Below are 23,212 nucleotides of genomic sequence, written 5' to 3'. Positions count from 1 at the left end.
GGAAAGGCCCCCACTCTCCAAAAATATAACTATCCAAACAGAAAAAAATTGATTCATTTTCATCTTATATTTTAGTATGAAAGAATTCTCTCCAGACTTTCTCAATAGCCTTTTGACAAGATAAAGGTAAACTACTTTTTCTTCCTTTATCCTGGTCCATAAAGATGACTTTCATAATAGACAATACCTTGTTTTTGTTTTCCTCATGTTTGACAAACAAAAATCCAATACACTGTAGTATTATGCCCATAAATTATTCTAGTACTGAAAAAACTGCACATCTTAACTAACTAATTATCTTGTTAACTAAATAACTAAACAATTCTAATTACAGAAACCAATGTTAGAAACACATTAGTGTGTATATGAAATTATTCATATAAACAAAGCACTAACTGAAATATGTTTAGCTTTCTCTGCCTGAAATATAACGTAAGGCTTATGCTACTTCTATAAGTGTATGAGTTGGAAAAGAAAAACAAGACAGGGTAAAAAACATTAAAAGGAAGCCTTTATTTTTGAAATTTTTATGCACTATCCTATTCTATATGGGTATGAAAAAAGAACTTTAAAATTCATATATTTCTAGAAATTCAGTGTAGCACCAATGGCCTTCTTTATATATGGGGATACAGAAAGCTACTTCAAGAGTAAGGGATTTATTTGGAGGTTGAGCTGTGCCAACATGAAATCTAGAAACACCCAAATTTGTAGCCTAGAAAGATTTAACGAACCCCAGTTTATTTAGCTTGAAGGTGAAAGCCTCAGATTCAACCATGTCAAAATAGAATTCCTCCCTAAGGGAAAGTCCAACTTCACTTGTCTCAGACTAACAATGGGCTTTAAAGGAGTTTAGTTGTGGAGGGCTACTCCCATCAGATGTTAAATATCTCTTTTGTCCCAGTGATTTTTCCCCTTAGGCCAAAGTCCTTTACCAAGGTGGCCTAGCCCTTGGCTAGATATTTCCCTTTTTGTGTCCCTTGTAAAGCATTAGCCCCTCACTGTCATTCCTGTCTGGGACTCCTCATTTTCCTTTATTACTATTGTAAAATCAATCAACTATCCCTCTTTAGTCCCCATGTTCCTTAGAAAAGTATTTAAGCTTCCCAAATTTAATGGCTCCTTGGAATTGTCCATTCTAGTGAGGTTGGCTTTCCCAGGCGTCAGGGACCAGAGCATCCAGATTTCAATCCTCAGACTCTGTGTAGACTGGTGGCATGCAGCTCTGTGTAGAGGCCCAACTTAGCCCTGTACCCCTTGTGATAATGATATTAAATCTACCATGCTCATTCTTAAATCTAATCACCAAAAGTGTAAACATCCCCACTTAATTCACAAGTTGGGAGGTTTGTGACTCACGTGTGCTAAAGTGAGTGATGAATCAGAATTTACTGACTGCTGTCCTAAGAAAAGCATTGTTGTGATTGGACACATAAACTAAGAGGAAGACACAGGAAGGGATGCAAAAGAAGCCCCTTTAAAAGAGAGTTCAGTGAGTTCAGCCTCTTCTTGTTCATGACTTGGACCTGGAAGAGCACTGGCTGAGACCTTGGTGAATGAAAAAGGCTGACTGACTACCTTAACTTCCCCGGAGGTACTAGCCTCTGGGAGGCTCCCTTGATTGGGAGAAGCCCTCGGGGGTAAACCCCTTACTAATTGACTTTTAGGCTCTCCAGCTGGGCCTCTGGAGCCCTGCTGGAGTAAAGTCCAGACTTGAATATGAATCTAGTTAAGTTAGATCTCTTATTCTACCCTCTTCTCATCTCACTACTTCCACTCTCTCCTATATTTTGTAGATAAATTACAAAAATCATTTTAGGAATTGGTATTTATTCAGTTCCTTGGCAACCACACCTTTAAATATTAATGTATCCAATCCAAAAAAAAAACCTTTTCCCCTTTCCTTAATTAAAAAGTGGCTTTTCTGACTATTTAATAGTCCTGTGTTTTTTCCAAGTCAATAGCACATTATCAAACAGTATATCATAAGCTCCCAACTGACATATCTGTGTGTGTGTTGTTGTTTTTTACTAAGAGGAAGAATATTATATATATTCACATCAATACACATTTTATTCAATGTAGTCACTTAAGTAAAAAGATTCTTCCTATACTTCTAGTAAACTCTTCCATAATCACTACCTTAGCAGTGAAGTTGCAAAAGGTAAATGTGTGAATTTCAGGAATTGACTGAATGTCCAAAATTCATTCTAATTAACTACCTTTAAAAATAGTTTTGGCACCCTCAAATTAGTTTTGGATTTGGAATAAGGAGATTTAAAGACTAACCCAATCTTCTCTACATATCATCTATACCTCTGGGGAAGTGATTTAACCTCCCTATATCCAATTCTCTTATCCGTTAGTTTTGATGACTTCTTCATGACTTCTAAAGTCCCTTTCATCTCTAATCCTATAATTCTGTGGATTCTATAAACTTATATGAACCTATATCCTTTACCCAATTATATTTTAGCATGAATTAATGAATGGTTTTTCAACTCAAAATTAACCCCTAAAATTATGACAATGAGGAAAATGGTTATTAAATAAATATCCAGAAAATGAACATATCTTAATGGTCATCTCATCTGATACCATAACGTTACTTCTGAGGAATTTATCGCCTATGGAGTTTAAATGATTCAACTAATCTGTCACAATATGGTTCATGGATCATTGTACAAGTTTCCTTTATCATGGAATTATATATATATATATATATATATATATATATATATATATATATATATATGTGTGTGTGTGTGTGTGTGTGTGTGTATCATGGAGTTACACTTATCTTGGCACACTATTTGGCTGATGGAATAAAAGGCAACCAACCACAGCATTGTGTTCTATATCCTGGGTGCTGATTGGCTCAGTGACTGTAGCTTAATAAGAGTGAGGAAAAGGTTTATAGGAGAGTAGAAAGGGTTTATAAAGCTTTAAAAGATAAATAAGTAATAAAATAAATTTAACACTGCTACTGCATGTATTTTCACCTATTGCAGGGGGCACTGGAACAAAACTTCCTTGATAGGTAAGGGATCACTGTATAATCATCATTAAAAAAAAGCATATCAGTGGGCAAGAGAAGAGTGGCTGTTATCTAAGCATTTGGATATACCCTCCCACATCTTGATTTTTCATCTACTTCAAGACAGGAACTGCCTTGCTTTGTGATTGTAATTTTATTCCCAGTAAGAGGATTATGCATGTCCTAAAGGATATTGAATGTTGTCATGGGTTGAATAGAAGTAATATATAAGCTATAAACTGCTTTGACCTGTTTCACAATCTTGTCTTTTATCTACCCCATGCCATGTGTCATTTTCCTTTTATTTTAAACAGTTTGTTTCTTTAAACAATTCTATTTCCCTATCAACTCATCACTTCCTCTTTCAAAAAAGAGAGTTTGGAGAAGTGAAAACTAGTCTTCTTTGAAAGAATTTTACTGTTCCAACAATTAGAAGTGAATTTTTAAATGTGTTTTTGGGTGAGTTAAGGAAACAGCCAAAAGTCAGGTTTGGACAGCCTTTGATGCCATCCGTGAGAACAGCTGTCTCAGACAGGATTGGCTCTGAATTCTGAACTGCCAACTAGAGCTTCAGGGCTGCTTGGCAGGATTTGTTGCTGGGTGCACTGAATTCATTTGGAAGGAAAGTAGAACTGGCATTACTGAAGGTGGATGATAACAGAGCAGTTGTAAAGCCCTTTTGCTGTTTTCCTGGATTTGGGCTTCTGCTTTTTCTTTGCTTTGCTTTGTGTAAAAATTCCAGTGCTTCCCATGAATCCAGCTGAATACCAAACTGTTCCATATAGATGTTAAGTAATCTGTAAAGACTCAAGTGGATTGCCTATATAAATGATACACACACACACACACACATATGTATATACATACATATACACATACATACACATACATATACATACATATATATATATATATCACTTAAAATGACAAAATATTTGCTTTTCATGGTTATTTCTGTAGAGATAACCTGACAGGAGATAGAGATATGAATTAGGAGAGAGGAAGGTCTGTGTTCACAACCCAATTTGGACACTCACTAGCTGAAGTCTTCTCTGAAAACAAAAGAATCCCCCCACCACGCAAAGTATTAAAGTGTTCTGTAAGAATAGTTAGAAAGCCCAAATGGAAAAACAAAAACAAAAACAACTATATGTAAAGTATTTGCAAATACTGAAGAATAATATAACTTTTAGATGATATTCTTATTCCTTCCCATGTACTGCATGGCATTCAAATAGAAATGACTCTGGGACAGGTAGCTATATTATTTTTTTTTTATTCTCCTAAATTATATTTGTCCACTTAAATAGCAAACCACAAGGTGGGGATGGGTGTGGGAGAAGTGATCTTTGCCTATATGCTCTCAATATCAGATACATAAACATTCTTCAAGGCGGGGCTTATGTATTTTTTTAAATTGTAGGTAATTAATTTAGCTAGTTTTTAGGAGAAGTAAAAGTCATTTTTATTATCCACAACACCATACAATGAATGCAACACCCAAGGTTCTTTGAGGAGAGTACTACTGTTGAAATGCCAAGCATATCTAAGTGGATGTAAAAAAGATTAACATATTACTATCTCATGTATATGCTTCTCTTTAACAGCATAAAAAGAGTACACATCTATTTCCTGACAATATTATTTTAAAAAATATGTAAGAACATGGTATAGGATAACAACATTCAAATAATTAAGCTTTAGAAATTGATGACAAATGACCATCCAGCTTCTATATGAAGATATCCAGAAGAGGAGATCTTCATACAGGACAGCCTGATGCAGCCAATCGATTTCTGTACTATTCTAAGGAATTCTTCTTAATCGCCACTTCTACCTCCAACAGCTGGAGCTGCCCTGATTGAGGTAGAAGTCTGTCATTAGCCAGATAGCCTGGTTTATGAATCTCTTTATTATGATCTCCACATTCAAATTGGACAGCATAAGAAGCCAAAAGAACAACAGTTTCAGGGGGGCAATTTATTTTATCATTTAAGATAGCTTCTTTGACTTGTAAGGAAAAAAAAAGTCTCTGTCATTTCTTGAATTCGTTCCTCAGACACATCTTCAGGAAATAATTACCTCGAAACTTGAACTGCAGAGGATTTTCTTTTCTAACATCTTGCTGTGTCACCTTTTTGTTTAGCTTAAGCCAAGTCGAATAGCTTTTACTCTCTCCATATTGCCACCCCAAAACCAAGAGCTCAGGCAGAACAACTGTTTTCACTATTTGGTCAAATACCTGTTCGGGTTGGATAGCAAATTCCAGCTCAGCATCCATAATGGTTACTCTTACATTGACCGGTTTCGGCATTTTTCCTTCTTTGTAGCTTCTGTCTTTGGTAGTTTTCCAAGTTCAACTGATCTGTCTGGTGCGCTCGGGGGGCCACAGGAGGATCAAGGGGTGCGAAGGCGCATGGAGGGCTATCCAGGCTCCTCCATCAAAGCTCCAGGAGAAACTCTTGGCTAGGTAGCGACACCCTCCACCAGGTCTGGAGGACTAGCTGGGCTTGGGAAGGAATTGTCACCAACTTCATTATCCCCTCCCTCTTCACAGCTTTCTGGGTGTTGGCGGGGAAGCCCCTGGAAAGTCGAAGCTGGACTAGGGAGTTGCCAGTTTATTCCCCTCTGGCCGAGAGGCGACTAGGCCACCAGAGCCTGGAGCAGGACATTGGTACAAGATTTTAAAATGAGTGCTGTGCTGCCAGAGAGAAGACCCTCTGCCGCGTCCGCGTCCGCCACTGCCACCGCTACCGCCACCATCACTAAAGACAACTCCCCAATCTTGTGTTATTTTTGTAATGTATGTTTATTGAATGAGTCAATAAAAGTAATGGCATTTTTGAAATTTCACTAATGTCTTTTTATACAAGTTGATTTTGGGGATGTCAAAATTTTAACAAATATATAGAAAGGAGATTAGGAGAGAATTCAGAAAATCAGAACAATGTGAATATTTTATATATATATACACACTTCCCCTCCTCTAGAGTTTCTATTCTGTTTTAAAATTTATAAATAATATTTTTATTTTCCCCAATTACATGTATAACAAATTTTATATTTTTTTTAATTTGAATTCCACATTTTCTCTCCCTTTCTTCCCTCCCATATTCCTTTCCCATTTCCCTTCTCAGAGATAAGCAGCTATCTGATATAGATTTTACATGTATAATCATGTAAAAACAATCCACATATTAGCAATTTTATGGAAGAGATCTCAAACAGCACAAAAGAAGAAATAAAATCTGGCTGCATTCAGACTATTAGTTCTTTCTTTAGAAACTAGCATTTTTTCATCATATCTATTTGAGATTGTAGTGGATGACTTTATTAATAAGAATAACTAGATTATTCATACTTGCTCATCAAAAAATATTGTTGCCTATTGTACAATGTTCTTCTGGTTCTGCTTTCTTCACTTTTCATCAGTTCATGTAAGATTTTCCAGGTTTTTAGGAAATGATATTGCTGATCATTTCTTAGAACACAATAGCATTCCATTCCAATTATATACCAGAAGTTGTTCCCCAATTAATGGAGATGTCCCCATTTTCTGATTCTTTGCTACCACCAAAAGAAATATTTTCATATAAATAGATTCATTTCATTTTTTAAAAATTTCATTTTTAATCTTTTGAGGATGCAAACCTAGTAGTAGTATCAGTTAATTTTCTTAAGGATCATTGATAGTATACTCAGAACAACTCCTGTAACAGATAGGTATGGACCTCATGATGCTCCCACTTCTATTTTCTGCTATTTTTCTGTGTTTTAAGAATTTCAAAAATCAGAATTGTTTTATTCCTTGTACCAGAAGTTGATTGGCTAAGTATTTTATGAATATTGGTAAATACAATTAAATATGTTGTTCTGAGATTTGTATGAATCCATGCCATGTCTACAGTATTGCAACCAATAGTTTTGTCTATAAAAATATACTTTTAGTATAATTTACTCATTGCATTCTCAGGGTTTTGTTTTTTACTTTCTATTTTTAGGATTGATTTTCACAATCTCTTTGTATAGAAAAGTTGCTGCTGTTCTTCTTTGTCTTTAGTTTTCAAAGAGAACCAGTGACATCATGGGTTGATTCTTTGACTTGTGCATGAATTGGATTTAAGAGAGTCAGAGTGGCACAGTCATCAACTTCTCTCTCTTCTAGAGGCAATGAATTAAAGTGACAAGACAAAAGTCAGGATGACTAATGATGACCTTGAATCCAATGGATGGAGTTGGCATTTTTTTTTTATGTCTGACAAAACTCTAAAGTGATCCACCTACTCCAGATATCTTCATGGCTGTTGGAATAAATTGTTCTTATCTTCCTATTCCACTTGAGGAAAGTCTTCACATGCTTGGGGGTAGACACTGCCCTAACCCACTTATGAGTTTATGGCTTCTTGGCAGATTTTAACCTGGTTTAGCCCAGGGTCTATAACCATGTTAAAGAAGAACTCACATCTCTGGGGTGAGCGCTTACCAAGCCCTTTCAGGGAAAATAATTCATTTTTGGTGTTTACCTGGCACTTAAACCTCACCTGTGGTGTGCACTTGACACTTAAGTCTCATCCGTGGCTCCAAAAAAGGAGTAGCAAGCATAGTGACCATATCATATAAAAGATAAGCTTCAGATTTTTCAATTCTAGCCAACTAGTTGTGTCTATATTATTATCTAGTAGATTTTTAGGAAATAAATGCAACCTGCAGTTGTATATTGCACTTTTCTCCATTGTCACATGTTCTGCATTACTTGGTATTCTAGACTATGAAAAGTTATTATTTCTGTAATTTCTGGTGGTAATAATCATTAAATGGCTATGTTGTTGGTTTTTTTTTTCATTTTATAAACAATTTGTTCCTTTGTATGACAGTTCTTTGTCAATATGGTGGTGATTAAGGTCATGTTAGTTCTGTCTATTGCCTATTGATTATACTCATGAATCTTAAAATATTTCCCAGATTACCTTCAAATACAAAACACTTTTGTTTCCACTTGATGAATCTAGCTGTGTATACATTTTCATCATCAACATCAATAATTTTAAAAAAATTAAAGGCTTAATTTATTTCAATGTCTACTTAATATATTTAACAAGAATAATTTTGACAGACATAACTATGACTATTTTAATCAAAAGATGTTTTCTTCTTTCAAAGGTATTTCTTAAAATTTCAACTTAATTATTCAATGCATGGAGAAATCTAAAGCTTTCATTTTGATTGGGAAAGGTTAGCAGTTCTTTCACTCTCTTTGTTTCATTAATATTGTATAGATTTTTTGATACTTTCTAAATCCATTGTCAATTTTAACATGGTAAAAGTATAAGCTAAAACAAATATTGCATGTTAATAGATGTAAATGTGGTTTTCTTATTCAGCTTTGAATTCAGCCTGCCAATCAGTCATCTAACTTACAGAGGATCAGCTTTATCTTTTGCCTTATGTATTTTGCGACTTGCCTAAAGAAAAATAGAATTTGATGAGTATTACTTTCATCCATTGTTTCAATTTGTCATTCACATTTAAACTCCAAGTATGTACTCCTAAGGACAATTAAAAATTTATATTTATTGAGTCTAAATACATATTTGATATTTCTGCTATTTTGATCCATAGGTTATTTGGTGCCTCTCCACAGAGGAGTTATTAGCATCAACAAACTTGATAAATATTAGACCAGAGTGAAGATAAAACATTTAGAATAATTTATGTTGACTGAATTCTCAATATCACACTTTCACTATCTATGCCTTTCAAGAGTAATAGTGAACAAGAGAGGCTCCAGGACATCACTAGATTTCTGAGGAATGAGTGTTTTATTCATTAAAACTTCTGGAGAGGATAAAATTCAAGTTAACCATGGAAAGATTATGCATATATTCCTTTCAAGGGATCAATGTTTAGGAGTGCTCAGTTTAAGATTTGCTAGGCAATTTTCAAAGAGCTGAAATATTGGAAAGTCATGAGGTAGGAAGTAGGCTTTTTAAAAAATGTTAATTGTTTTTATGAGATAGTGACCAGATAAAAGGAAGGGGTTTAAGGAAATGATATAAGACTGGAATTCAGAGTGACCATGAATGCCTGTGAATAAGGAAAACAGATGTTATAAGACGCTGAAACACAAGAATGGAATATTTATCTTTTGGTTTATTTAGACATATGTGATAATGTTATGTAGGCATAGTCAGAATATGCAGATTCATCTAGCATTCATTCTAATCAAGAATTGCAATTTCTGTGGCCTATTTTTGTAATAGCCTCCATGCTATTATATGCCTCTCTTGAAATCAACACTTCCTCAGTGCCCAGCATAAGACATTCCCTCACAAGACCTTTGTTCACTCATGCCGCCCCATCACTTTACTATTTCCTTTACACATTTATCTCTATAAGTCAATAAAGTTTTATTAAATGCCAATATATACAGCATATGTGCAATACACATATATGTATACATGTATATGTGTTTGCATGTATTCCTATTATACTATGATATATATTGTCCTTTATTTCATCTGTATTTGTCCTTTAATGGTTGTTGTATTGGAGTCAGTAATATCCAAATTCAAATAGTGTCTCTGATGTTTCCTTATTAGTAACCTTAGAAAAATTATTTCCTTTCTCATTGTAAACTCAATCCATCACAACATCTCACATTCTTTTGTCTAATGACAAAATTTTCAACTCAATAATTTCATTTTAAAAGAATTTTCATGAAGACAGAGGAGCAGAAATTCTCCTCATAAATCAATAGAAGCAGTCAGTACTGAGGAAGGCACAGAAAATGTCCTTAACTGACTAGCGAACTCTCTATATTCCTATACATTCTCATCCTCAGAACACTTGTGCTACTGACACACCCGAGGTAACTACTACGTAAGCAATGCAATCACTAGTGTGGCCACTTATGGCAACATTATATTAATTCACAATGAGAGACTACATAGTCTGACCACCCCATCTTCTGCATAAACTATCAGTGAAAATTCTTTTTCTGGAATTCTACACTGTTTTTCCAGCATGAAGCCTGGAGAATTGGGCTCAGCAAACGTGAAGTAATGAGCCAGACCCTGCTCTGTTACTTGGCTTACAACACTGAACAATTAACTATATTCATTAAATTTCCTTTAACCAAGGACAAAATGTAATAATTCATTTATTCACACACATGATAATTCTCATTTAATCATCTTCTAATAAAATTAAGTTGCTACATGGCACAATGAGGAGAGGGTGTGGATTGGAGTCAGGGAGATCCAAATTCAAATTTTATGTAACACATGAGGTGATTCTCCTTTGATAAAACATCTTATGTTTGTCTTTAAATTTTTATTATTTTTATTTTATAACATATATCATATATAAATACATATCTAAAATATTGAATTTATTATTATCATATTTATCATCTTCATCGTCATTATTATAATAGTCTTATTCCCAATTACATATAGAAATAGTTTCTAACATTTATTTTCTGAAATATTGAAATAAAAATTTTCTCCCTCCTTTCCCTGAGTGATGGCAAGTAATCTGATATAGGCTATATATATGCTATTCTTCAATATATATTCCCATATTCATCAAGTTATGAAAGAAGTTGCATTGTAAATATAAGAACTTTCCTTCAGAAATACAAATATTAAAAGTGGTATACTTTGCTATATTCAGACACCATCAGTTCTTTTTATGATAAGGGATACCATTTTTTATCATGGGATTATTGGCAATGTCTTAGATTTTTGCATTCCTGAATAATAGTTTTCATTCAGAGTTTATTGCTATGCAATATTTTTTATTACTGTGTACAATATTTTCCTAGTTGTCCTCACTTCACTTTTTATCAGTTCATATAAGCCTTTCTAGGTTTTTCTGAAATCATTCTATTTGGCATTTCTTATGGCCCAGTAGTACTCCATTACCATCATATACCACAATTTGTTCAGTCATTCCCGAATTGATGGACATCTCATTTTTCAATTCTTTGCCACCATTATGAATGTTTTTTGTACAAATTATTACATTTTCTCCTTTCTCTAGTCATTTTGGGGTACAGACCTAATAGTGGTATTCATTGGCCAAAGGATATTTAATATCCCATTGAGCCTGGTTAGAATTTATTCTATAGTATGATTATCTCAGTTCATAACTCCATCAACAGTGTATTAGTGTCTCAATGTTCCTACAACCTTTCCAACATTTATAATTTTCTATTTTAGTCATATCAGTGAATCTGATAGTTGTGAGGTGGTACCTCAGAATTGTTTCATTAATATTAGTTTCATTTATTTTTCTTTTATTGCCATAGCTAGCATTTCTAGTACAATGTTAAGTTGTTGTTGAGAAAAAGTTGGTTCACCTCTAATTTTATTGGGAAGGCTTCTAGATTGTCTTCATACCAGATAATGCCTGCTGAGGATTTGGGATAAATGCTATTTGTTATTTTAAGGGAAATTCATTTCATTCCAATGTCCTCTAGTGTTTTGTATAGGAATGGATATAAAATTTAATCAATAGTTTTTTTCTGCAACTATTGAGATGGTCATATAGTTTATCTTGTTTTTGTTATTGAATATGGTCAATTAAGCTGATAGAATTTTTAATACTGAAGAATCTCTGCATGTCATATGAACCCTACTGATTATAGTGTATAATTCTTTTGATGTATAACCCCCTGACTAGGATTAGATTTAAAATTTTTACATCGATATTCATTAGGGACATTGGTCTATAGTTTTGTTTCTCTGTTTTAACCCTTCCTTATTTAAGTATTGACAAAATATTAGTCTCATAAAAGGAATTTGCTAGAATTTTTTCAGCTATTTTTCTAAATAATATGTATTATAACAGAATTATATTTTTTTAATTTTTTGGTAGAATTTACTTGTGAATCCATCTGGCCCATACAGAATTCATGATGCCTTGTTCAACTTCTTTTTCTGAGTAGGGCTTGTTTAGATATTCTCTTTCCTCTTCAATTGATCTTAAAAAATTATCTTTTTAATATTCCTCTATTTTATTTAGATTTATTAGCATACGTGGAGTAAAATAACTTTTAATAATTGCTTTTATTCTTTCTTCATTGACTATGATTAGTAGAGCTTTTTATCCCTTTAAGGCTGGTAATTTTTTCAATCAAATTAACCAATAGTTTGTATGTTTTAATGTTTATTCATAAAATAAGTTCATTGTCTTATTTATTAGTTCTATGATATTCTTACTTTCAATTTTATTAATCTCTCCTTAGATTGTCAAGATTTACAATTTGGTCTTTAGTTGGGCATTATTAATTTGTTCTTTTTCTAGTTTTTAGTTGCATGCTCAATTCAATGATCTGTTCTTTCTCTGTTTTATTGATGTACCCATTTAAAGATAAATATTCTGATAAGTACTGCTTTAGCTGTATCTAAAATAATTGAGTATGTTGTTAGAATTCTTTTTAATGAGATTTTTGATGATTTCTATGATTAATCCTTTGACTCATACATTCTTTGGATAAATTATTTAGTTTCCAGTTAATTTTTATTCTTTATTTCTGTAGTACTTTGTTGAATTTAACTTTTATTATATCATGGTCTGGAAAGATCAATTTCATGTTTTTGCTTTTCTGAATTTGATTGTTAGATTTCTATGCTATGAAGGATTAAATTTTGTAGGTATGGGTTTGAACAAAAGGCAGTGTGCAGTTTATTAAACACAAAACACTTCATTTATTATTATGAAATATGAATAGGAAATAGGAAAGAGGAAAGTGAAAGTAATCTTACAATAACTTGTAACTATACCCTAGATCCCAATCCTAACTAAATTTTTCTAAAAAAACCCTAAATCTATCTGCCTCAGAGGGCAGTATGTTCTGCTAGGCCAAAGTGCTCACCTACTCTACTAGTCTAACTATCTAATTATAAAACTACTATCTACCTTACCTATCCAAGTTATGAATAATCAATAAGGCTATTAAGGCCTTAATTCCATTTTCTGTCTCCAACCAGAGAGAGTGCTAAGAGCAAAACCTCTCCCCAATAGACCCGGAGGCAAAAAGCTCTTTGCCACTCTCTGCAACTTAGTAGCTTCCCTTGGCCACACCCTTCTAACTGTCACTAACTGACAACCTGCAAAACAGGGAATCTCTTACTGAAAAATATTATTACTCCTTTTCCTCTTAAATATAGAAAAGGAAGAAATTAATAAAAATTATCTTAAAAATGCCCTATTACCTGATCAATTTTTGTGACGGTAACATGCTATTGAGAAAGAAGTATAATCCTTTCTATTCTTATTCAATTTTCTTCAGAGTTCTATCAGATCTACTTTTTCTAAAAATTTATTCACCTTTTAACATCTTTCTTGTTTATTTTTGTTTGACTTATCTATTTCCAGAAGGGGAAGGCTGAGGACCCTGCTAATAAATTTTTACTACTATTTCCTCCTATAACTCATGAATCTCCTCCCTTAGGAATTTGAATGCTATGTTATGTAGTGATTTGTACTGAGCAGATTTGATATTTACAAAGTACTTGGAACAGTACTTGTATTTTAGACGTTTAATGAATGCTTGTTTGTTATATACTTAGCAACCTTGAAGTATCACATCACATGGTTGAAAAGGAACTTTAGAAATTATATATTCTATGTTTCTTATTTTACTGAGAACAAAACTTAGGCTCACAAAGGAGAAGCATTATGTTAATCAATATAGATGATATTTTAATTCAAATAATTTGGCTTCATATTGAATACTATTTTCACTCCAGCAGACTATCAAATAGGGGAGTAAAAAGTTACATGCTATGTGACCAAACCCATAGAGAGGGAAGAGAATATGATCATAAGTTCAAAGTCTCATGGTTCAATTGGGTGATATAAAAGGAATGAAAATAATTGGTTAAATATAAAAAACAGAATAATAGAATGAGTGTGGATTTTAGTGAAAGGGAAAAGTTGTTACCATTCAAAAAATAATGGTTAAATTTTCCCTGGAATTAAGATATTAGAGCTTATTGGGGAAAAAGGGCAGAATTTTCATAAGTGCAGAGGGCAACTTTCCAAGTAAAAAGAGCAATATGATAGTTTAACAATCATTGGAACCATGTATGGGACCTGATAATCATCTAGTCTATAATAAATCCGTGATTAACCTTAACTGTAGAAAGTTTGTCTAATTTAATAAGTTAATTTTCTTCTCATCATCTTTGTGACTTCCCAGACTGTACCTACTACCTTTGCCAGTTAATAAACTTATATGTGTTCTTTGTTAGAATATAAGTTCCTCTTCGAAGGCATGAATTTTATTCTTTTTTTTTCCTTTTTTATCACCCAAATTTGGATACTACTTCACAGATAGGAAGCCTAATAATTTTTTATTATTAATTTATTCATTCAATCATTTTATCTTTTAAAAACTAAAGGAGAAATGGGAGTTATGCTTGAGAAATATGTAGCATTTAGAAATGTGTGTATTTAATGTGTTGTTTTTTAAAACCATCTAAATTTCAAGAATGATCTCTGGATGTTGAGAGAAGAAGAGGGAGGAGCAAACAGGAATTGACAGGCTTGGCCTTTCCTCCTCTACAATTCCCTGTATTGACTTTTGAATTGCTAGGGGGAAAGAGTGGTCCATATGAGTCACAGAGCTATAATTTCATTACTAGCTCATTCGGTTGTATAATAGGACCAAAAATACCATTTCATATATCAGTCTTCTGTGTCAGTGATTTCATATAATGCTTTTCAGCAGCTTTGGCATTAAATTATTTGTGCTGCACAATCAAAACTCAGCTAACCATATTCACTGCATTTTTCATTACATGAAACAAAACATGGGAAGACACTGAATGACTTTATATCTCCAATCCTAATTGACTTTTTCCCTTTATTAGTGATGCTGGAAAATTCACCTCATGATTTCTTCAAGAACATATTTATTAATGAAGATGAATATTTAAGTAATATCTGTTCTTATATTTCCTTTTGGAGCTATGTACCCTTTAGTAATCATTGAGAGAGTGTAATGTATTTAAATTATAATTTGCATAAATATTAAACTGTTAGGTGAAAACTATTAACTTATAAACTTTTAAAAAGGATAGGCAGAATTATATTGAAGATATACATCACATTACAGATGAATATGATGTATTTCATTCCATTTACATGTGTAAAGAATGAAGTAAATCTAATTCTTTTGATGATAATTCCTGTATCCTCCTGTGCAAATTGACTACTTCATGTCATGGTTCATTCAGATTTATGTTTCCTAAGTGGCAGTTGCCTTAATTCTTCTCATCATAGCATCACGTGTTTGCATTCAGTAAAACTACTAAAACAGCTTGTAACATTGCATGAGAGATCTTGTACAGATTTATTGTGGCATTAGAGTTAAAGTTAACTCTAACCCTATTGGAAAATACCAGAGAAGCAGAAGACAATTCTTATCCTCAGTGAGGTTTCAGTCAATATATCTGCCAGTTAAAACTCAAATTCAGACAAGATGCTATTCAATATCTAATAAACTGAAGTGAAACTAGCATCATGTAAATTGCCATTTCCTTGTATTTTATTATTTGACTTAATCAAATCCCTGAAAACTCTTAGTTTGAGTTAATGTTCAAAGTTAAAGTTAATGAAAAATTGTCACAAAATGCTACCACATTTGTTGTGATATTCCTAAATGACAAGGTGAATAATATCTAAACTCTAATTGTGGCTCAACCACATTCAAAAGCTGATTCAGGAATCTGGTAGATCAGTAGACAAAATGCTACCCTTGGAATCAAGAATATCTGTTTAATCCTGCTTCATACATTGTGTGAAAATAATTCCATCTCTTTGACCATGAATTTAATAGCTTATTTTAATATACAAACATTATAGTACTCTGTAATTGATCACAACTACTAGAAAATTTTGAAATATTTCTTCATAAGGCCACCCGAAATTGGAGAAATCATCATGGATCCTTCAAAACTGTTTTATTGCTTAAAAATATTTCTAATTTATTCCCCAACACTCAATTAATGATATATTACATTTAAACAAAACAAATAAATGTCCATAGATTAATCTCTCTATGAAGGTGAAAGAAGCATTTTTATCAGTTCTCTGGAATCAATAATGGTTATTACATTTATATGAGTTCTGAAAATATTAAACTTTTTTCTTCATGTAATTTCAGACTATTCTAGTTTTCCTTTCTTCAATGTAGCTTTAGTTCATATCAATCTGCCCAGGTTTTTTTTCTCTTCATCATAAGGATCTTCTTTTGAAAAGAAATCATCTCCCATTTAATTTACATAGAACAAAACTCTGAGCCAATAATAAATCAGTTTGTGTCATGGCTCTGACACATAATGACTTAATGATTCTTAGGCTACCAATTACAGAGCAAGTATTGATCTTTGCTAGAGGAAGTAATATTATTTAGAAGATTTCTAAAGATTTTAAGCAACTTAGTCCCTCTTCCCATCCTAGCATTTATATAGCATCATTTCTTCACTGCATAACCATTTGATTACTCCCTACCTTGTTTCTAGAAGGTTTCTGCATATATTATTTTATTTTTTATCTACCCCTTGAATAAGTAACTATATAGACATATATTCTTCCATTTCCATATTCTCATTTCTTTTCCATTTTCTACTGTATGAGTCAATCCCTGAGATGTATATTAATCTTCTTTTCTCTCATTTACTGAGCCTTGAAGCAATTTCCATATGAATGCTGAATATGTTTTTTTCAATGATAATGGGTCATATAATAACCAATAATAACTGTAAAGTGTCGTGGCTTTTTGGGTAGAGAGATGGCCTTAAAGAAAGAACCTGAATCCAAAGTTTGTCTTCTACAAATACTACCAAGTTCCTTAACCTACAGCATCTCAATGAGATATGCATATAATCATGGAAAGAAGGATTTTTAGACCTGTTTTATGTTAATTCCTCTATCCTCTTATAGATTTTACCTGGTAAAATAAGTTTTAATAAGGAATTCTTATAGGGAACACATAAGAATGGACATTTCTTCCTGAGGAATAAGCCAGACCTAAATAAAAATTTTGAAGTCCAAACAAGAAACACAAGAGAAGCCCAAAAAGATAAATAGGAAAAAAAAATAAGGGTCACATGAAAGTCAAAATGTTTATGACTACAAGGAAAAAGGATACCTGTAGTTCTCAAAAATTACTCTTAGTAGGGGGCAGCTGGGTAGCTCAGTGGAGTGAGAGTCAGACCTAGAGACAGGAGGTCCTAGGTTCAAACCCGGCCTCAGCCACTTCCCAGCTTTGTGACCCTGGTCACTTGACCCCCATTGCCCACCCTTACCACTCTTCCACCAATGAGACAATACACCGAAGTACAAGGGTTAAAAAAAATTACTCTTAGTAGTAGAAAAGATAGAAGGAATTTACCCAGAAAGAGGGTGGAGAAGTGAGCTGATTATGACGATATGATGTATATGATAATATAAGATGCTATGATATGTATGTCAATGTGGTGATATGAAATGTATATATGGTATGTATGCTTATGAATGATAAGTAACAAAATCAAGAGGTGAAAGAGGTTTGCACTGAGAGAAAAGGAAAGGGAGAGATAGAATGGGGTTAATTATATAACATAAAGAGGCATTAAAAATCATTACAGAGAGAGGAGATTAAGGGCGGTGATGGGAAATGCTTAAACTTTACTCTCATTGTAACTGGTTCAGAAAGGGAAAAACAAGTATACTCAGTGCAGTATAGAATTCTACAGAGAAATAGAAGGGGTATAAATCAAAGGAAGTGGAGGCATAATTGAAAGTAGAGGGAAATGGGGGTGACAAAAAGCAAAATACTGGTGGGAGGAATAGAGTTAAAGGGAATAGAGCAGGATCTAAAGGGATATGATGGAGGACAATAAACAGTTAGTAATCATAACACAGAAAGTGAATGGGATGAACTCACCTATAAAAAGAAAGCTGATAGCAGAGTGGAATAAAAACCAGAATCCTACTATATGTTGCTTACAAGAAACAAATTTGAGGCAGGGTGACACACACAGATTCAAGGTAAAAGGCTGGAGCAGAATTTATTATGCATTGTCAAAAGTAAAAAAAAAAAAAAAAAAAAAAGTAAAAATAGCAATCATGATACCAGACAAAGCTAAAGTAGAAATTGAACTGATTAAAAGTGATAAGGAAGGAAATTACATTTTGGTATAGGTACTATAAATAATTAAGTAATATCATTACTAAATATGTATGCACCAAAAATTATAGCATCTGTTTTTCTAAAGGAAGAATTAAAGGAGCTCAAAGAGGAAATGGTAGTAAGACAATTCTAGTGGGGGATCTCAACCTTCCCACTTTCAGAACTAGATAAATGGAAAAGAAAAATAAATAAGAAAGAAGTAAGGGCAGTGAATGAGATGCTAGAAGTCAAAAACTTCAACTAATCTGTCCTTTGTTATGATGAATCAATGTCAGAAGAATTATATTTATTTACATCTTTCAGATTTCAAATCAATTAGTTTATCCATTTTGGCACACTATCCCTTAACTATTTCTAAAGGTACATTTAAAGGTAATAATGTCATAATTTCATAAAATTAAATTAGAAAGGGACCACAGACAATATTTCTTCACACTTCTCATTTTACAGATGAAGAAATCGTGACCTTAAATGTTGAACTGACTATTCCAAATTCCTATACACTATATGTTTTAGAATTGGATACAAACCTATGTCTTTTGTTAACAAATTAAATTTTCTTTCCTCTAGACAATTATTTATGAAAAAGGAAACTTTTTTCAAATTTTTATTTTTTCCACAATTACATTTAAAAAGAGTTCCTAACATTTTAAAAGAATTTTGAGTACTGAATTATCTTCCTCCCTTCCCCCACAACACTGAGATGGTAAGCAATCTAATTTAGATTTTACATTGCAATCATATAAAACATCTTTTTACCATATTAATCCTTTTGTGGAAGGAAACTTGAACAAAAAACATTTTAAGAAAGTGAAAAAAAATTGATTTCTCTATATTCAGATTCTATCAGTTCTTTCTCTGGAAAAAAGATGATTTTTTTTCATCATGAAACCTTTGGAATTGTTTTGGATCATTATATTGCTGAACATAGCAAAGTTATTGATAGCATTTCATTATGCAGTATTCCTGTATACAATGTTTTCTTAGGTCTGCAAATGACTTTTGCTACAGTTCATGTAAGTTTTACCAGATGTTTTCTGAATTCTTACTGTCCATCATTCTTCCAGCAAATTATTATTTCTTTACAATTATATGTTATCACTTACTCAGTCATTCCTAGGTTCATGGATATCATCTCAGTTTCTAATTCTTTGCCTCTTCAAAAAGTGCTTTCAATATAATTTTTTTTTACATAGAGGTCTTAACCTTTTTAAAAATCTCTTTGGGATACAAACTTAATAATGGAATTCTTTGGTCAACGTCTATGAACTTTTTATGTTTATTTGGTTATAATTCCAAGTTATTTTCCAAAAGGGTTAAATCAATTTACAAATACTCCAGGAGTGCATTAATGTGTCAATTTTCCCTTATCCCCACCAAAATTTGTCATTTTCCATTTCTGGTATAATAGATATATCATGGTACCTCAGAGTTGTTTTAATTTTCATTTTTCTACTTAATGTATGAGAGCATTTCTTGCCTGTCTTTAGACAGTTCATTTACTTTGCATAATAATTGCCTGTTCATATCTTTTGACCATTTATTAAATGGGAAATGACTTGTATTCTTATATATTTGACTCATTTTTTATGTATTTGAGAAATAAGATTTTTATTACAAGGACTAATAATTTTTGAACCATTATTGTTATCACATATTGCATTCTATTTTTCCCCTCATTTACTTTCTGACCACCATATCTATAATTTTTCCCTCTTTTCTATAAGCCCCAACCTCTTATCTTCTCTTATCTCTCTCTTATTTTTCTGTAAGGTAAGGTAGATTTCTATACCCAATTGGTTGTGTATGATTATCCCTCATTGAGCCAATTCCAATAAGAGAAATGTTTGTGTGTTTCACTCCTCCCTTACCCTATCTTTGCTTCCAGTATAAAAGTTTTTGCATGCCTCTTTTATGTGACTTAAATTACAATATTCTATTTCCCATCCCCCATTTGTCCAATGTATTCTTCTTTATTATGCCTTGATTTTATTTTTAAGATACAAGACAATCATATTCAACCCACACCATTGCCTTCTGGCTACGAGTACTTCTTCTAAGTGCCCTAATAATTATAAAGTTCTTAGGAAATAAGAAAATCATCTTCTCATGTAGGTAAATACTTTACCCTCACTGAATTTCTTTGTATTTTCTTTCATGTTTACATTTTTGTGCTTCTGTTGATTCTTATATTTGAGAGTCAGATTTTCCATTCAGCTCTGGTTTTTCATCATAAGTGTTAGAAAGTCTTCTATTTTATTGACTACCCATTTTCTACCCAAAAGAATTATGCTCACTTTTGTTGGGTAAATGATTCTTGATTGAAGGCCTAGCTCTTTGGCCCTCAGGAATATCACATTCAATGGCCTCCAATGTATAATCTTTAATGTATAATCTTTTAAATCTTGTGTTATCCTGACTGTGGATCCACAATATTTGCATTGCTTATTTCAGGCTACTTGTAATATTTCCTCCTTGACCTAGGGATTCTAGAATTTGGTTATAATATTCCTGAGTTAACTTTTTGGGTTTTCTTTCAGGAGGTGATTAGTGAATTCTTTTGATTTCTGTCTAACCTTCTGATTCTAGAATATCAGAGAAGTTTTTCTTGAGAATTTCTTGAAAGATTATGTCAATTGTTTTTAAATCATGGTTTTCAGGTAGTCCAACAATTCTTAGATAATCTCTCCTGGCTTTATTTTCCAGGTCAGTTGTTTTTTAGTTCATTTTTTTGGCTTTGATTTTTCTTGATGTTATTTCTTGATATTTTTTTAATTATTTGCTTCCACTTGACCAATTCTGATTTTTAAGCCATTATTTTCTTAAATGAGATTTTGTATCTTCTTTCCATTTGGCCAATTCTACTTTTTAAAAAGCATTTTTTTCTCTGTTAATTTCTGCACCTCTTTTTGCCATGTAGCTAAATGTGCCTTTTAAGTAGTTTTTTTTTCTTTATTGATTTTTTGTATATCTTTTCTTTTTTCTTATTTGGACAATTCTTCTTTTTAAGGAGTCCCTCCCTTCATTGATTGTGTGTGTGTGTGTGTGTGTGTGTGTGTGTGTGTGTGTGTGTGTGTTTTGCCAATTNTGTGTGTGTGTGTGTGTGTGTGTGTGTGTGTGTGTGTGTGTGTGTGTGTTTCTTTTGCCAATTGGTCTATTCTGATTTTTAAGATATCAATTTCTTCAGTATTTATTGTGCCCCCATCACCAACTGCTGATTCTTTTTTTTATGATTATCCTCTATCACTATCATTTCTTTTCTCAGTTTTCTCTCTCTCTCTCTCTCTCTCTCTCTCTCTCTCTCTCTTTTTCTCTCTTGCTCACTCTCTCTCTCTCTTACACACACACACCTTTCTATGTTGAATTTATTGTTGTTGTTTTTGTTTGCTCATTTTCTAGCTTTTTTCTTTTAACTTAAAAAACACAACTTGTTAAAGTTGGACTCTGTCCCTGTGATGAAAAGAGCACTATTTCAAGCTTCAAGTTATTTTGTGCAGTTGCCTTCAGGCCAGTTCTGGAAATCTTTAAGTCTTTAGCTTTTTCTAGGGTGGTCTGATGTAAGGGGAGGTGTGTTTAATTCTCTACTGGCTTGTGCTCTGGTCTGTGAGCAAACAGAAGCACATTTTTCAATCTTGAAATTGTTATCAGGGAATTGTTACTTCTTCCCTGTGGTTGCAAGTGCTAGTGGTCCTGGAGCTCCTCCTCACCTTAAGGCCATGATCCAGAACTGTCACGTGGATGGACAATGTGTATGGGCAGTGTAAAAGTATTGAACCAGAGTCATCAAAGATAATTCTGTAATCTCCTTCTGAGCAGTTGTATGATCCCCTTTACCACCGATGGCTAAGATGTCCAGAGGGTTTTCATACTGATTCAGCCACCCTAAAGGCTTTAAAACTTTAAAAATATTTGCATATATGAGCCTTTCTCTTTAAATTACTCAGAATGTGATGCTAACATGGTAAGGACTCCAAATTTCCCAGTGTTCCAATGTTTATGACTCCCATAATTCCAAAGTGCTCAGATATGTTAAGCCCTATTATAAATGCTTTCTGGAAACTGCACCACTGTTTCACTCTCAGCACTCTTCCTGTCATGTATTATGAGGGAAGACCTATATTTTTTTTCTCAGAAGAGAAAAAAAATAAAAAAATTGCACTAATAATATTATGTTTAATTCATGATAATTTGATGTTCTTATTTTTTATGATATGAATAAAATGGCTGGTGCAAGATAATACTTTTGATTCATTCTGTCCCTTGACTGCTTTATTATGTGTGCCATAAAGGCCTCAAATAATTACAACAAACAGTTTAGTCAGAACTTATTGCCACAAATAACTTCCAGATTCAAATGTTAATTCAAATCACTTCAGAAACAGCAGAAACAAAGATTACAGAGGAGGAGAAAGCAAGCCAGAAAGTTAGCTGTCATGCTGGGAGATCTTGTTGCATAAGCGTGCCTTTATGACATTAATTCCATTCCAATAAATGAAAGTAATAAAATTCAAATAATATTTTCATATTGAAATCCACTGCTCTCTAAGAATGTCTAAGCAGCACAATTCTTTTTTTTGCATTTAGAAAGCATATCCAAATATGATTAACTATAAAACAGTCTCCCCTTTTCTTTAATGTTTGCTGGGTATAAAAATAACATCTATTTCCCAATATCATTGTGATGAAAAAATCAGGTAATATTCACAAAGTACTTTGCTAATGTTAAAGTCATATTGTAAAAATAATTAATAATTGTGCTTAATATAATTGTAAAATTATAATAATTATTTTTCAAAAGTTTATTTGGTCAATCTTTCAGTGTAATGATACTACTTTTCAAATGAGACTATGATATTATACACAAGAATAATCAAAGAACTTGAAGTTGAAAATAATATATTCCAAGAAGAGCAGCTCTGAGTTTATTGGAGTTAAGAAAATTTCTCAATAATCAATTTTTATACTTTACTATGGGCATCAACACTTTG

The 23,212-nt window shown here is 32.7% G+C and overlaps 1 pseudogene; it reads right to left on the bottom strand.

Annotated features, from left to right (window-relative positions):
• Positions 1–4,838: 4,838 nt before the first annotated feature.
• Positions 4,839–5,351, bottom strand: LOC123233097 (annotated as a pseudogene).
• Positions 5,352–23,212: the final 17,861 nt, after the last annotated feature.

Source organism: Gracilinanus agilis, chromosome 2, assembly GCF_016433145.1.
Source record: "Gracilinanus agilis isolate LMUSP501 chromosome 2, AgileGrace, whole genome shotgun sequence".
Classification (NCBI taxonomy): Eukaryota; Metazoa; Chordata; class Mammalia; order Didelphimorphia; family Didelphidae; genus Gracilinanus; species Gracilinanus agilis.
The sequence above is the reverse complement of the archived record's forward strand: the minus strand, read 5'-3'. Positions and strand labels throughout refer to the sequence as shown.